General features: G+C 38.5%; 1 pseudogene; it reads right to left on the reverse strand.

The window, feature by feature from the left end:
• Positions 1-12,658: 12,658 nt before the first annotated feature.
• Positions 12,659-13,767, reverse strand: LOC113198361 (pantothenate kinase 3 pseudogene; annotated as a pseudogene).
• Positions 13,768-18,095: the final 4,328 nt, after the last annotated feature.

Below are 18,095 nucleotides of genomic sequence, written 5' to 3' on the forward strand. Positions count from 1 at the left end.
AGTTTGAACAAGTTTGCCTTCTAAATGTCTCTCAAGTCTATCCTCACTTTTCATTGCTTCAGTGCACTCAGAAATTACAAATTCTCTAGAAGTAACTACCGTCTGTCTACTCACATCCATTTTGGTCTTCTACAATCAGTTTTCCACAGAAAATCCAAAGAGATCATTCAAAATGCCAATTCTTCTGTGGCTGCTGTTCTGGATGAATGTGGCCCCTGTCCACTTCCATCTGGCCTTGGTAGATCTGCATCTCCTTGATCTCTCCATCTAGCTCCCCAGCCTTTTTTTCAAGTTCTCATATCTGCATGTCCCCCACCACTATAAAAAACAGTCAATTTTTAAAAGTAGAAAATAAATTCATGTAGATAATAAAATGATAGACAAAAATGAGAAGATTGCAGAAAAACACTGAAAACCAATGGTTAAGTGTATTAATTTTTTGAACCGATTAAAGTGATGGATTGCTTAGAGAAATTGTTGTATGTTATTACTAAATTTGCAAAATTTTGTCTTTTCACAGAAAGGAAGTACTTAATCTCCAAAAGAACAAGACGAAATTTTAAAATTTGGGTTGATTACTGGAAATACTCCCTATCTGGGAGATAAATATTAAATTATGAAATTTCCTCCTCTGGGAAATTGTGAAAGTCATCTTCCAAAATATTAAAAATTAAATCAGATAAAACATAAGATGGATCTAATGCAGGAAATGATCCTGTTCTGTTTGAGAGAGACAAACTGGAGGACACATTGGGACTTTTCTATTATTTATTTTAGAGATTTTGCCAAAAAGCACAACCCACATAGCATAAGATCTGAAATTGCAATACAGAGTTCCTAAAAAAAAAAAAAAAAAGTTATTAGAGGCTAGAAGTAAAGTTTGGGTTCTGTTTTTGGTGTATTGAACTAGAGATCCAGGAGTGCTCTGATTCTGTACTGCCAAGTAGCCTTCTGATTCAGTCTCAGAAGTACAGAATTATTGAATATGTACTCATATGTTCACCTCCTTTAGAGGTAAGAAGATCAACAATGGAAGCCTACATAAAAGCCTTCATAGGCTCTAAGGATGAATGTCAAGGAATATTGGGATTTGAAAATGTTTAAAATCCTATTACAAAAGGAGACTTCTATAGTTAGAAGAGGAAGACAAATGCTTGAGTTGGAGAGGAAATATACTTTAAAAGACAAACTCAGACAAAGGTTAGGGAGAGGACCAGTATTACACGGAGAATGCCATGGTTCCAAACATGAAATGAAAAAAATCATCAACTGAAAGGAAAGAGGAAAAGTCTGGAAAGAATGTAAAAGAAAAATATTTTTAAATGTAGTTTCACGAAGGTAACAGAAACCTGAGAATTTCTCAGATGATCCTTGAGCTAGTTATGGATGGAAGGATTCCATCTATCCACTCAGTCATTCGTTCCACAAACATTTATTAGGTATTGGTTTTCGTGCTGGGTACTGGTAATTGTTGAAGGACTGGGTTAGATAGACATATATTAATCAAAGAACCATGCAAATATTAATTATGAACTGTCAAAAACTGCTGTGATGCAAAAGAATAGTGAAAAAGAACAGGTTAATGGAGTAAACAGAGTTTGAGGGTGAAGGAAGGCTTCCTTTACATGGGGTATTTCCACTGTGTTTTGGTTCTGTGTTATGGTTTGGGTCTGGAATGTCTCCTAAAGGCTCATGTGTTAAAGGCCAGATGCCCAGTGAAGCAATCTTCAGAAGTCATGAAAGCTCCAACCTTATCAATTGGATTAGTCCATTGATGGGTTCATAATCTGATGGCATTATTGGAAGGTAATGGAAACTGTAGGAGGTGGGGCTTAGTTGGAAGAAGTAGGTCACTGCAGATGTACCTAGAAGTGTATAATTTATCCTTATCCCAGGGGCCTCCCTCAGCTTCCTGCCAACCATGAGGTGAGCGGCTTCACTCTGTCATGCCCTTCCACCATGATGTTCTGCCTCACCACAGGCCCAGAAACAATGGGATCATTTATAGGTATGAAACCTTTGAAACCATGAGCCAAAATTAATAGTCCTTCCTTTAAGTTGTTTTTCTCAGATATTTTGTCATAGTGACCCCAAAGCAGTCTCTGAGATAAGGATTTGCACATCAGTAATTTATTTAAGAATTGATCCTAGAAAGCACTGTGAAAGTAGGGAAGGAAGTGTCTTTGTTTTCTGTTGCTGTAACAAAATACCTGAAACTGGGAAATTAGAAAAAAAAAAGTTTATTTTTTAGTTGAAGTTGAACACAATATATTTTATTTATTTATTTTATGTGGTGCTAAGGATCGAACCCAGGGCCTTTTACATGCTAGGCAAATGCTCTACCGCTGAGCCACAACCCCCAGCCCCCAAAAAGTTTATTTAGCTCACAGTTTTGGAGGCTGGAAATCAAGATTGGGCAGCCCCATCTTCTCAGCCTCTGGGAAGGGCCCTGTGGATGCATCACCTGGTAGATGGCATCAAGTTGTCAGCTTGTGGAAGGGGGGCAGAGTAATCACATAGCAAGACAAGGAGCCAGAGAGATTTGAGGGTCAGGCTCACTCTTTTTATAACAACTCACTCCCAAGGGAGCTAATAAGAACGACATAAATCCCATCTGTTGCCATTGCCCCCAGTGGCCTAATCACCTTCAAGTGTTCCAGCATCTCAGCATCACCACAGTGGTGACCAAGCTTCTAGTGCATGAACCTTTGGGAAACACACTCAAACCCTATCCAACCATGTGGCAAGAGGAAAACCAACCAATAAAGCATCCATTAATGAGCAAATAACCGCCATGGGTAACTTGGGCTCAATCCTATAAGGAGAAAGACTTGTGAAACACCCATAAGAATGTCTCACTAAGGGCTGTGGGACTGGGATGTTGATCTATCAGTTCCATGCCTCATTAGTTAAGGATCACTCCAGGGTGCTAAATCCTGGTCACTTGCTGCCTCCCCCTCAGGCTTAGAAGCTTCTATGGACACTACATATAGGCTAGTAGCTCTCAAGTCATGAGAATCCCCCTGATGGCTTGATAGAGCAGATTTTAGAACTCTACCCCGCAAAGTATTTTGATGTTCTTATTTTTGCAATGGTGGGGCTTCCTGCATACTAAACAAGAACTCTACCAGTGAGTTACACCCCCAAACCTACCCCAGAATTTCTGATTCAGTAGGTCTGAGGTGGGGTGGGAACATTTGCTTTTCTAACAAGTTTCCAGATGATATTTATGCTGCTGGTTTGGGGATTATACTTTGAGAACCACTGCTCTAGGCCAACTATCGTCAGAGTATTGCCACATCCTAATGTCTAAAGGATGATGGTCATTAAATAGAGAGAGGTCAGAGGGAAACCTGAGCTAAATAGGTAGAGGAAACACTTCACAAAGACCCTGAGGTAGGAAGGAGTGTCTGGTTAAAGGGACTAAAATATGCTGAAAGAGAGGGAGCATAGAAAAAGATGATGTGAGCAAAGTTTGAAGAAATCAGATCAGTCAGGGCCTTGGAGGCATACTAAGATTTTGGTCTTTTTCCTTGTAGAAAGGCATTGAATGGTTTTAAGCATGAATAACCTGATAAGAACTGCATTGTCTAAACGTTCATTCAGCTACAGGGTTGAGAGCATTAGAAAGGGCAAAAGCAGGTGCAGGGACCCCATAAAACTTCTGTTGCAAATCCAGATGGAAGGCCACGATAGTTTGGACCAAGGTAATAGCAAAGGAAATGAAGAGAGATGGGTGGATCTAGATAATAAGTAACAAAAAGAAGTCACTAAGGTTTGGTGATGTGGTAAAAAGAAGGAAGAGATACAGACTCTATCAAGGACAACTCCTGAGTGTCTGGTCTCTGCCACTGGGCTGATGAGCCACACCTGTGAGAAAAGAACCAGGCAGGGTTCAGTTATGTGCATGTTAAGTTTGAGGCTCTATGGGACCTTCAGGTGTAGACCCAAAATAAAGAATTAGGTATAGGGTTGGAGTTGTGGCTCAGTGGTAGAGCACTTTTCTAGCATGTGTGAGACTCTGGATCCAATCCTCAGCACCACATATAAATAAATAAATAAGTTGATAGATAGATAAAATAAAATAAAAGATCCATTGACAACTAAAAAATATTTTTTTAAAAATTATGTATAAAATTCAAGAGCTAAGCTGGTGATTTATATTTGGGAGCTATTAATCTATTTAACTTGTATTTGAAGCCATGGGATGAGACCCCCTAGAAAGAAACCCTTGAGTAAGAAGAAAAGGAAACCTTCAGGGAGAGACTCAAGGATTCCAACAAATCTGGTCATGATGAGGAAAGGGGTCCCAGAAGAAGTGAGGGAGGACCACGAAAATATGACATCAGAGGAAGGCAGGGCAGCATTGCAAGAAGTAGCTATCAGTGTCGACAACTCCAAGAAACCAAGATGAGGGTCAAAAATGCCCTTTGGAACTGAAAAAAAAACAGTTGTGAAATCAATTGCCAACATTGTCAAGAAACTCCGTCATGTATATTTACAATATTCATCAACCTGTGTAATATTAGTAAAACTGTTGACTCTTTGTTTAAGTTGCATTGTTTCTATGACCTATCTGAGCTTGCTTTGCAGGATCAGAATAGGCCAACCCCAAATATGCTGCCTTGACATCTCATGAGCCAAAGACTATGAGACTTAATAGATTCAAGGAGATTCTCGACCTTTGCCTCATCTACCTAAGAGCAAGTCAGGGGAGGTACCCCTTGTGCCAGGAAAACGAGAACTGCTCCTGTCATTGAAGACAGAGACAAAACCGAGGTGAGTATATATTACAAACTCCTCATCTTCTTCTTTTTTTCATCCTTTATTTTTATATTTCTTACTCATTTGACGTCTGTTGAATATAAGAAACAAATTTGTTTTTTTAAAAAATAATTTTTTTAACATTTATTTTAAAATATTAACAATCTAACTTTTTAAAGAATCATTCCCCAAATTTTTTCTTTTCTTTTTTTTTAAGGTTAACACACAAGGGGCTTTGTTATGCCAACACAATAAATGGGGCTCCATCTGATTATTGCTGCCATCTCCTGTTTTTTGGAAAACAGGCTCTTTTGCAAGTTGTTTGACTACAGGGCACCTAGCTTGAGTAACTCTATTCTGGTCTGGTCCAAACAACAGCTTCCCTTAAACTATTTTTAACAAGCCCTTTTTTCCTATGTCCTTTGAGGATAAATAAGCTTGCCTGAATCTAATTTCTTTAATTGTAACCAACCTATTTTCTGTGAATGCCAATGATTAAAATATTCATAAAAGTTATCTGCTTTTTTCCTGTTTTTTTTTTAAATGCCCTTTTGATGTAGTGATATGGAGGCAATCCATGACTTAACCTGAGCCATTTCAGTGCAATAAAGAAGCAGAGAAAAGGATGAAACAGATTCCACAGTAAGACAGAGAGTGGTAAGGAAATGGAGTTGGTAAGTCCACAGACAGTACTCTAAATGTTTCTAAGAGGTTTGGCTCTGAAGAAAACGACAGCAACAAAGGTACTAGTAAAGTCTGACCTTTCCTCCACCCAGCATTTCAAGTGATGGGGAAGACAGGATCATGTTTAAATGCCTTAAGAGGTCTCCAGGTTAAGGAGACAGTCTGAAGAACAATGGAGACTATCAGTCAAGAATAGGAAGGATTTTGTCATTTTTTTAATGCAGAGTAATACTCCATTAGTATGGCAATATGTAAATCAATGGATGTGTAACCGATGTGATTCTGCAATCTGTATACGGGGTAAAAATGGGAGTTCATAACCCACTTGAATCAAAGTGTGAAATATGATATCTCAAGAGCTATGTAATGTTTTGAACAACCAACAATAAAAATTAAAATAAAAAATAAAAAAAAGAATAGGAAGGAAGGAATACAACAATAGGTGGATTAACCTGATAAAAACATGAATACCTCTCTGTCTTACCGACAGGAAAAGGAAAGAGGGCACCTTGTACAGATGCAGGGGAGACTGAAGGCTTGGTAGCATAAGTCAAAGAAGGATGTTATACCCTAATGGCTTCAAAGTCAATGGGAAATAGGAAATGAGGTCTTGAGAGAATGAGCAGTGAGGGTAGATTAGAAGGGCTCAGGGGCAACTATTCAAGGAGAGTGGAGAAGTGGCAAAATTGATGAGGAAGATGAGGACAGTGTCTATGTGCTTTGATGTGCTATTGATTGCTTGTTTACAGCTCAACAATCAAAAGCACAACACTCCTAAGTATCCATGTGGGCCCGACACCCACCAGTATGCTTATATTCTTGGTTCCAATGGCCTTCTGAGAGTTGGAGTTTCTTGGAGGCATAGATACAAGTCATGTATCAGAGTTGTCTGGCTTACTGCCTTTCATGCTCTCATTCATTCAACAAATATTTATTGAGCACCTGTCATGTGCCAGATACTGCTAGGTGATGGGGGATGTAGCTATGAACAGAGCAAAGGCAAGGAGCCACAGGGATTCCGTTTTTATCAAGCACAACATGAACTATGAATATGGTGCTGGAATTGTACCCATGGATGGTACTAGAAAGTTCCTGCCTTAAAAGGAGGCCACATTCTGAAGGTAGAGAGGGAGACTGGATGGGATGGAGATAAATAAGCAAATAAACAAATGTAGGATAATTTCAAATTTTTGATGTCTTTGTACAAAAGCAGAAGAGGAAATGGAAAGTAACTGGGTCAGTTGGCAAGTGTACTATGGAATGTGTGGCCAGGAAAAGCCTTTTAGAGGGATGATATTGACGCTGAGAAACACAGAGCCAGGGAAAAGCCCATGATGATAGGGAATGGCATGGCTAAGATGGAAAAGTAGGGATGTTGTCACACAGGATATGGGACCAGATAATGTGAGGCCTTTTAGAAGTTATGGTAAGGAGTTTAGAATTTATTGCGAGAGTGACAGAAAGCTGCTAATGTTCCTAAAGAAACAGTAAATATTGATATTTGCAGATTTAGACAATCATTATGGCTACTAGGTAGAAAACGGATCAGAGAGATCACTTTAGCAGCTACTAAATAAGTAATCCAAGTGAGAAGACAGTAGTTAAGTCTAGGGTAGGAAGGTGGAGATGGAAAGGAGCCCAATTGAGATCTATTTTAGGAACAAACCAATAGGACTTAAATTAGTCATTGGAGAAAGGCAGTAAAGGAAAGTGGACATTAAGGCTGACTTCCAATTTTTAGGTTCAGCAAATAGGTATATAGTGATATTTGAGGAGATGAAAATATCAGAGCAAGAATAGACAGTGGAGGAAAAGTCCAGAGCTCACGTGTAACATGCAGTGTATTATTTTGAAATTACTATTACATGTGCATCTATAACCCTGGAACCTCAAGAACAGGTCTGGTTTGAAACCTAGGAATCATCAGTACAGAGTTAGTATTTTAAGCCTTAAGGTAAGAAGACATTCTCTAGAAAGAGAAAGAAAGTAGAAGAAAAGAAGTCTAGGATACAGCTCTATAGCAAGCTGAATTTAGAGATCAGCTAGAGGAGGAGTCAGCAAAGAAGTCTGGGAAAGGGGAGAGAAGGAAAAAATGGGGGAAGAAAACCCAAGGAGATGGAAATGTCCTGATTCCGAGAGGAACATGCATTTAGGAAGAGAGGGACAAGACACATATGTAAAAAAGGCTGAAGAGGAGTCTGGGAAAGGCACCATTTATTTTGCGACATAAGGTCACTGGTGATATTAAAACAGTTTCCGTCCAACAGTAGAAAAGGAGTGTCAGGGAGGTAAAATAAATTTTCCTTAACCCCTTAGAGTTCTTAGCTATGAAAGCTATAACAAAAGACAGATTAATAAGAGAAAAACAAGCAATTTCATTAATGTATGCACTACCCATCATGTGGGAGAAGCCTTCATGGAATAACAACGCCAAGCATGGTGGAGCTCAGAACTCCGACTTATACAGGATCTTCAACAAAGAACAACCAATGGTAGGGCTGGGGTGTAGCTCAGTGGTAGAACGCTTGCCTGGTGTGTCCGAGGCACTGGGTTCAATCCTTACCAATGCAAAAACAAACAGACTGTAGAGAAATGATGGGACAAAGGGAAGCAGCTTCAGGCTTCCAAGCGTGGAAAACTGTGGGAAGATACATATATGGGTGAAAAAACTAATGGAGCAAATGCCATTACAGATTTCTCTGGTGCTAAATCTAAGCTAAAAAAAAAAAAAAAAAAGCCTAGAGTCATCTCCAGTAAATGAGAATTTATATAGTATCTCAGAAATAGGATTAGATGGAGAGAACTTTCCTTCTCTTTACTGCTTCTTCATTGCCTTCAACTAATAACTATTAAGCCAAAGAGGCATATTTGGGGCTGAATATTCTTTTTTTCCCTCCAAGACCAAATTGAGGATGAGTTTTAAGTTATTTAGAATTTAAAAAGTAGAGATATTACATAAGCATCTCATTTGAATGGTTTTGTGTTTAAGAAGACCATTAGCAATAAATGGATAGTAGATAAATATATATGTGATCAAGAGAGATGTTTTTTCTTTCTGTATTTAAATGAGAGATGGTAGAGTCTGTTTATATATGGTGAAGGGAATGATCTGGAAGCAAGGGAAAACTAGGTGAAACAGAAAGAATTGATCACGTGGAAACAGGTTACCTTCAAGAGGGCAGAGAAATTAAGATCCAAAAGTGAAAAACTTAGTTTTTTCTAAAATTGTTTACTGTGGTGAAATGTATATAACATGAAATTTGTCACCTTAACAATTTTTAAGTCTACAATTCAGTGTCATTTAAATTCACTCATAAAATTGTGCAACCATCACCATTATTCATATCTATAACTCTTCTAATCTTGTAAAACTGAAACTCTATACCTATGAAACAATAACAACCCATTACCTGTTCCCTGGGGTCCCTGGAAACCACCATTCTACTTTCCATTTCTATATTTTGACTACTCTAAGTACCTCATATAAGTGGACTCATACAGAATTTGATTTTTTGTGACTGCCTTATTTCACTTCATATAAAGGCTTCAATGATAATACAGGTTATTGTTGAATTTACATTTCATATTTTAATAGTTGCAGGTACACTTTTTCCATTTGCTTACTAAGTTCTTAGTTATTTGTTGAAATCTAATTCAAGGAAGGGAAATGGTTTACAGTGACACCTCCCAGGCACCAGATGGCAATGTTCAGCTGTTGGTCAGGTCTCTGTCCCCTTAGAGCACCTTCTTAAGACCTAGCAGAGAAAAACACCTCTGTCCTTCCAAACTGGACTGAGTTAGCCCCAGGGCAATTGAAATTGTAGGTGACTTTCTGGTTTGTCTCTTTTAGTGGAACTGCAACTCTTGGCTTAGGAAGAACAGAGGGTTTATGCATTGGGAGAGAACATTGTAATGAAAAGTACAGAGAGTGGAGGTCTTTCCTCAGGATGGAGGTTGGGAGTCAGCAATTTAACAGCCACCCAAGACTGGAAGGAACCAACTAGACAATGAGTAACCCTGAAATCAGGGAGGAGCCTAGCTGGTTTACTAACAAGCCAACTTGGATCAAAGTGGAGTTTCTGTTTTGTTGTAGGATGAAGGCAGGTATGGGGACTGGCCTCTTGTCCCAAGTGCTGGCCATACTGGTCCCCAGTCCAGCTAATATCCACATCCCCAGAAGCGCCCTTAGGCTGGACAAAATCACATTTCTGCTATTGCCACTGTTTTTCTCTTATGGGGCTCTGAATTTCTCTGTCCTGGATGTACTGAGATAATCTCTCAATCACATCCTTCCTTTGTTATATCCGGCTCAGAGCTGACCTCCTGGAGGGCATCCATCAGAGCAGCACAATAACTCAATCAGCCCCACCCTCTCCTTGACTAACATCCACAGTATTTGTATAAATATGTGTATGTACGGATTTTCTCTATCCAGTTGTGCCTTTCCACTATTTTAAGATGGTCAGAGCCTTCCAAAAACCTAATCCTATCCTTGCAGATCTGTGTGTATTGCTTCTACTTTGGCAAGGAATACTCCCATATCCTGCTGAATATTTGGGATTATCTTAGTGAGAGATCTTGGATTTGATTTTAAGCAACCATTTTCCCTTTATATTTTCCTGAGTCTTTATTCACGCTCACATCACCGTTGTTTTGAAAAAGCATCTTTGTTTCTGCTGTACCTCCAATTTACAAATCTTATTTCATACTTTCCTTTTCCAGCAAACTTCCCCTTTTCTTCTTTAACTCCTTGAAACCTGTTCAGTCAATTCTAGAACTGTCTCCTTCAAGGTTAACAGTGACTTTTGCCAGTCATTATTCTCTCCTGAACTTTTCTGCATCATTTGATACTGCTAACCACCTTTTCTTGAAATGACTTCTTTGTTTTTTGGGTTTTTGGCTTGCTGGATACTGGACTAACCAGATTTTTTTTTTCCCAGCTCTGATACTTTCTTCTCTGTTAACCTTGGATGACTCTTCTTCCTGCTTCTACCCTTCTGCCTTTGGGGAGCAGTTACCCAAGAATCAGCCTCCCTTGGAGGATCAAACCATTCATTAAGGCTCTTTCTCTGTTAAGAATTTTTCTGGGTGACCTGTTCTCTCAAGCCTGATGGGCTTATTTACCTAATTGCTCTCTAAATTTTCCCTCTGGATATAATGTTTTCACCCCAAGTTCCACACTTCTTTATAGAAACTCCTCATCTTTCCCTAACCCCCAAATCAGTTGCTCTCAACACCTGTACATTCATTTCCCAGTTCAGTGGCTCCACGGTTCTTTAATCACCTAAATGTGAAAACCTTAAAACATTTCTGACATTTTTTTTTTTAACCTAAATTCAAATCTCAGTTCTTCCACATGTCAGCTGTGAGGCCTAGAAATTACACAACCAGAAAACCATCAGTTAACTTCCATTAAATAAAGATAGTAATTTAATAAAAAAAAAATTCTCAGGGTTATCTTCAGGAACATTTAAAGTGCCCACACAGCACCTGGAACATCAGAACTACACAGAAATCTCCTCCACACCCACACCCCCACCCTCTCACCCCACTCCCTATTTTTTTTTAAATTAAAGCCACAAGATATTTTTCTCACATCTAAGTCACTTGAATGGATTCCAAACCAATCTCCTGAATTTTACACCTTGCCTCTGTTGATAAGTCATGCATATTTTTACCAGATTACATTTATTTGAATATTGTTTTGGTGATATGTACCAACCTTCAAAAGGCTCCGAAGTTTTCAACTCAGAGTCTCACCTCAGTCCTCCCTCATATGACCTCGCTCTGTACTCACTCCCCTTCCCCCCTCCCACCCACAGCCGTTCCTTGGCATTTTTTTCCTTCTCCTGGCCACAACCCCAACCCCTCAAAAAGCCCACCTCTTAATACTACTACCTTGGAGCATAGGATTTCAACATATGAATTTGGCAGGGACATATATTCAGACCATAGCACATGGTAACCCCGTGTTAACTTTTCGAGAAACTGCCAAACTGTTTTTCAAGCAACCAATATTTTGCAGCAATGTAGAAGAGTTGTCTTTTCTCCAGATATTAGTTAGCACTTAATATTGTTATCTTTTTTGTTATGTTTATTCTTGTGTGTATAAAGTGTTACCTCATTGGGCTTTAATTTGCATTTCCCTGATGACTAACGATGAACATCTTTTTTTTAAAATTTAAACTACAATTGCTTTTATTACCAAATGTAGGAAACACAGATTCTTTTATAATTCTGAAATACTGCCTCAGACTCCCATCATTTGAAAACACCCATTTAGAATAAATATGATTCTGTTGTTGTTTGTAATAGAATAAAATCTTTAGCTTTCATGGTTCATATTAAATAAGCAATGTGTTAACTTTGGACATGATAATTTAGTGGTAAAAACAGCACAGAACTATTGATTCACTCAAATCATATTCCATTTGAATAGTCTAAGTACTTCATCAGATTCCAAAATAAGTAAACTTTCAATTTAAAGATACAAACATTTCAATGTATTGATTAAATTAAAAACACAGAAAGTGTGATGTCACCAGACAGGTGCATTTTCCAAGATTCATTCTGAAATTCAGGGTAACATATAATAATAGTATTTTAGTTAAATAAATGACATTTGAGGAAAGTTATACTTCTGGGCAAAGATCACATAGAACATGCTTTTTTGAGGAAGATGTGTTAGAAAAACTACAGTAATTAATATCTCCTTAACATTTCTAAAATCACATAAAATCATCATCTCTGATTGCCATTACAATAAATTTTCATACTGGGTATATTACTGTCTGCTCACTAGTCATCAAAATGCATAAAACAGATTCAAAACAAATATTCAAAATCAATTATTTTTCATAAGTGAAACATTTCTGAGACTTTAAGATTCATGTCTTGAGCATATAGTACTACAATGCTGGCTACATAAAATAAATAGAAAATCTTTCTGAGAGGAAGCTCAATAATTAGGCTAAATTGCATTTAAAGAATACTGGCTATATACAGAAGGGAAAACACTTCAACAATACTTCATGTTGCAGAGCTCTCTTTTAATATGGCATTCATGAGCTTTCCATTCTGACATTTAAAATTAACAGAAATAGTGAAATTCTTTTATCCTTTGGTTCCCAAGGACAAATAATGCGGTTACAATGCCTCTGGTTTTAGTTCCTCTTGGATGACATTCATTAGCAGAAAAATTTCTGATGTTTCAGCTTAAGTTTGGCAGCCCAAGAAGTGCACCAACTGCTCCAAAGTATCCCTCATGTTCTAGAAACAATGCTTTCAATTGACCTTTGGACCAGTAATCCAGTGCATATGCCAAAAGTTTCATTGACAGAGTATTGACACGTAAAAAGTTTCCAACAAAGACAACTCTGTTTATTTTCTCATTTACAGTGCACATTCGTGCCACAGAACCAATGTTATTGGTGATAGTGACTAAAGTAGCTCTTGCCAGAACTTCTTTACTAACAGATTCTTGCTTCTCCTTATAAATCATATTTCCAAAACTAGACGTGACAATCCAACCTGGTAGACCAAATCTTTCATAATCTCCTCCATAAATATCACAGACCAGTTTGTCAGCTTGGGTCTGTTGCCTTTGGATGCCATTTCAAAGCCCTCTTCAAAACTTTCACAGCCAGTCAGTAAACTGCATAAACCAAGAAAAGTACCCCCTCCAAGGCTTGTCCCAGTCACTCGTTCATAGTTATCTTTGGAGTGGACTGCTAAAATACTGACTCCTGAACCAATGTTCACCACCAGCAATGGATAGGAATCATTCAGGTTAAAAGGCATCTTTTGGCATCACTCAGGTTCTGAGGCATTAGCAAAATAATAGCACTCTGCTTGTCCATTGAAACTGACAGAATCTATATAAAACAAGCCCTTTACAAGGCAGTCAAGTTCATCCAGTTTGTGCAGGTGGAAGTTTCCAATTGTGCAAAAATCTTCTTCAAACTTGTAAGCACCACCTCCTGTAGTGTAGCACACAGCACCATTTGTAATGTTGATAAGTTTTTGTCTCTTCCTATTTGGATAAAAGTAGGCAGGTCATGGGTTGGAAATCTGATAAAGTGCAAGTTCCCTCTTCCTCCAAGAAGTGTTGATTTCTTCAGTTCAAGGTATACATCCCAAATGTCAGTGGATCCATCCATATGCTACATTAGAAGTCAAATATTTCCAAATACTTTTTAAGCTCTCAATTTCCTCTGGTGTGATAGCAATAGGTTCAAAATATGAGAGTTTTACTAGAGTTCCCCCAATGTCCATGGCAAACCATGGGAAAGAGGGTTTCTTGGCATCCTTGATCTTCATGGCCTCGGCCAGAGGGGCAAGAGGAAGCCTGGGGTCCGGAGCTGGGGAAGAGCAGCGGCAACTTGGGAGCTGGCAGGGCCACACTGCGAGGCCCGGCAGGTTTCTCTGATGAACATCTTTTTATGTGCTTATTGGCCATTCATATATCTTCTTTGGAGAATTGTCTACTTATAGTCTTTGACCATTTTTAATTGATTTTGTTTTGGTAAACTTGTAATAGAACTTTATATATTCTAGATAAAAACCTCTTAAAATATTTATGATTTGCAAATATTTTTTTCTGATTCTGAGGGTTTTTCACATTTTTATGCCATCACTTGACATATGACATAATTTTGTTTTATAAAATTCAATTTAACTAGCTTTTTAGTTTTTTTTGTTGTTGTTGTTATTGTTGTTGCCTATGCTTTGATGTCTTATCTAAGAAGCCACTGTCTAATCCAAGGTTGTAAAGTCCTGTTTAGTCCTGTTTTCTTCTAAGAATTTTATAGTCTTACCCATTGTTAGCAAATTTTTGTATAAGGTGTGAGGTAGTGGTCTCATTTCACTTTTTGTATGTAGATATCCTTTCTGAGGTTTTAAATATAAGCCTTCTGCATTAGACAGATGTTCCTTAAGAGCTCACCGTATATGTTACACATCTAAATATTTATCTCAGTGTCCAACACCGCTAAGCACAATTAATTACCATGTTGTTATGAGAGTGTGTGAACATTTCACATTTTTGTCAAGGTTCAGACTATTTCACAAGATATTCTGGTGTTTAAACTTACAAAAAGGTACCACCCTACATGATTTTTTAAATAAAAACCTTTCTGTGACTAAAGTAGTAAATATAAGCAGTGTGTTTCTTTCCCCTTGAAGCAGAGATTTCATTGTTATCTCAGAGTCCTTCTCTTGATATGTGTGAAAACAGACCTATGCTGACCAAATCTTCCTTGTTTCTCGGTTCATCAGTCTTATTTTTTGTTGTTGTTGTTGTTTTTGCTTTTTTACAGGAACCAACCCTTTCTATCAAAACTGGCTCTGAAGCCTTCCATCACATTCTTAGTTCATACCCCACTCCCCTTGATTTCTGCCTCCTTGGTAGCTTCATTGGTGTGTTCCATTTTTGGCAATCCCCAAAACAAAGAAAGAATTCTGCTCACCTGGTGCTTGACAGGAATAACTCATTATATTTCATTTCGCTGACTTCATATCAAATTTTTAGTGCCCCCCCACATTCATACTTATTCAAAACTTGTCTTATTTTTCTCCTACCTCCAACCTCTCTCCTTCTTTCAAACCCAGTGATTGTATTTTGTATTAATATTTTAGAAAGAAACATTTTAAAGCACAGCATAAGTAGAATCCAGAAAAAAACTGAAGTCAAATTGAGGATCAGCAAGCCCCAGGGCTGCATTTGACGGCAGATCTGTGAGGTATCATTTGGTCTAAATCTAAGTCCAGTGCTTGGGACCTTATTTGGATATTGCTGCTTTCAATGCTTGAACTGTTCTTCCAAACACTGGAGTTCTCAGCTACTTTTCAGTATGATGTAAGTACCACAATTATTGCATGTCTGAGTTTTTCTAGTGGGGGATTTCAGATAAGATTCTACATTTAAATGCATTTGAAATGTTAGGTGGAGGTAAACATTTAAGAAATGTACTTGAAGACCTTACTAGATAAAATAGAAAAAAAAATTCCTAGTTTCAGAGACTTGAGACTGGCTCCTCTTTAATGCTCAAAGCAAGTAGTAATTTGAAAAGCCCAGCCACACCCATGCTAATCTAATTATTTCTCCAGTGGGACTTCACTTGGGTCCCTAAGTCCCTGTGTATCACCTTGCTTATGTATCCTGCTGACATCACAACTAATAAAGTCTCTTCTAAAGGTATAATTGAGCTAGTTCAAATAATAAGAAATAGAGCAGTTATTTGCAATGGTAAAGCCCCATCACTACTTGTAGAAACATTCATTCTGTAGAAGTACTTTAATGATAGAAGAGTAGGGTAGTAGGGGTTGGGGCTGGGGCTCAGCGGTAGAGCATGCCTCTCTCATGTGTGAAGCCCTGAGTTCGATCCTCAGCACCACATAAATAAAATAAAAAGGTATTGTGTCCACCTACAACTAACTAACTAAATAAATAAATAAAAAGAAGAGTAGAGTAGTAGGCACTAAGGTAGAGGGATGTTTAGAAAGTAACTCTTACTGGAAAGTAAGAAAATGACCATATTGTGAAAACTGATTCTTAAAACTGGCTTCTGAGCCATGACAGTTACAAGGGAAAGGCAATATTCAGAAAGGACATAGATATTTTTGTTTCTATAAAGGCATGTTTAAGAAGCTGCAGTTACCAGGAGTTTACTGGAACACAGATCATTAAGGTATAATTCTTAGGCTCATACCTAGTTCCATTTCAAATCTCTATCCTACCCTCCTAAGCCCCAAACCTCCATCCATCCCCTGAACTTTTTCTTGTTTTGTGCCACTTAGAATGTTTGCTATCTCATCCTTATACATTGCCATAAATCTTTTGGGCATAAGGTGAGGAAATTTATTTAAAAAACAGGTGAATTTAAAAAGTGGAATTCTCCCCAATAATGAGATATCTCCACCAGTGATTGGGCATCTCCCTGATTGGGTGTGAGGCGTTCTGGCTAAACTGTGTCAGAATTAATCCCTCCTGTTGGGGTGTGACTGACCATTGACCCTGAGAACAATCACTGACCCTGACCTTGGAATGCTGTCCCCCTCGACCTTCATTGGATGGAATTTTCCCCTGAATTTCTTGTTCCCCAATAAAAGGCCACTCCCTGGCATGCTCTCCTCTCTCCTGATAGTCTTTTGTGTAACCTCACTGCCCTACCAGGTGGCTCAAGGCAGGAGCCTGAGGGAGAGCCGTCTCAGACCTGGTCAAAGAAAAAGGTAAATTGAGTTTTGTGTATTTATTTTGATCTCACTAGTTAACTTCTATGCTACGAACCTCTTGTATGAAGCCAGCCTGCTGGTCCCACGGTGGACACCAGATAAACTTGCTCCTACTGATTCTTTGACTGACATTTGTGTTGACTTGGTACACATTTTCCATTTTCTTTGTACCCAGCTATTTGTAAATTTGTGGACAATGCAAAGACTTTGCAGTTCCTATTCTCAAAAAACTCAAGTTTTATTCAGGAATACTAAAAAACAGAAAAGGAAACCTCTGGAAATTCTGGCCAAGAGTCCAGTAGTTGCTCTATCCATCATGTCCATCATTGTGAATGTAATGTAATGCACAAAAATTGTGATACTGGATGCAATTCTTGATGGTGATAGAAAAGTTCTAGATGCAGGGTTTTTGAATTTGTACAAAGGATAGAAGGGAAAAAAATCTCCCATGATCTCAACACCTAGATAAACATTTTGGTGTATTTTCTTCCAGTCTTTTTCTCTGCTTATTTAAAAACAGGTAAGCTCTTGGTTTTACAGCTACATGTACAGTTTTGTACGGTTTTTATCCTAGCAAGCAATTCTCTTTTATTAAAAAACATTTCCCTATATATTTTCTACACCATAATTTATTACATAAACACTCTTTCCTGCCTGGACATTCATATTGTTTCCAAGTGAATGGAACATTTCTGAGTAGAAATAATTGGAGAGTGGTATGGTTAGAGAGAAGGCATCAGTTTCTCCATGATGACTGGCTAAAATCACTATAGTGGTTTCCCCTATTTGTGTGTGTGTGTGTGTGTGTGTGTGTGTATGAGGGCGCCCGCCAAACCTCTGGCATCTGACTACAAGTCCTTGCTTTCATTCCATTATGAGTCCCACCCCTTTCTTGAGTCTCTACTCTTCTTTCCCAGGTGCATTGATAAACAAAGGGTCATTTGCATGGGGGATTCTCCTTCCAAGTATTTGAGACAACTCAAAAAAACCACCAGCCTTTTAAAATTGGGGTTTTGTATCTTTTGTTAAAAGGGTTTTGTTTGTGGCATTCCCCTCCTGCCTCCGGGGCATTTGGAGCAAAGGGTTCCCCCCCCCCACCCCGCTGTTTTCAAACAGTACCCTCAACAGAGGGTTGTGACAGTAGGGGGAGTGGAAGTAAAGTGGGAAGCTGAAGGACCTTTCTCCATCACTAGTCAGTCTTCAACAGGTAGTTTTTTCTTCCCCGTATTGGTGGGCACCGTTCCAGAGCTATTAAAATTCCTTCAAGGTGTGGCTGAGGACCTTAAGATTTTTGGATCTAAATTGCAGATAAAAATGCACAAATACCTACTGTCAGCTGGAAAGGCTGGGGAAGAGATTTCTAAGTAAAACCCACAGCACCCAGGGCTTTTCTCCCCTCAAATAAGAGCGTCGAA

This window comes from Urocitellus parryii, chromosome 6 (assembly GCF_045843805.1).
Source record: "Urocitellus parryii isolate mUroPar1 chromosome 6, mUroPar1.hap1, whole genome shotgun sequence".
Lineage (NCBI taxonomy): Eukaryota > Metazoa > Chordata > Mammalia > Rodentia > Sciuridae > Urocitellus > Urocitellus parryii.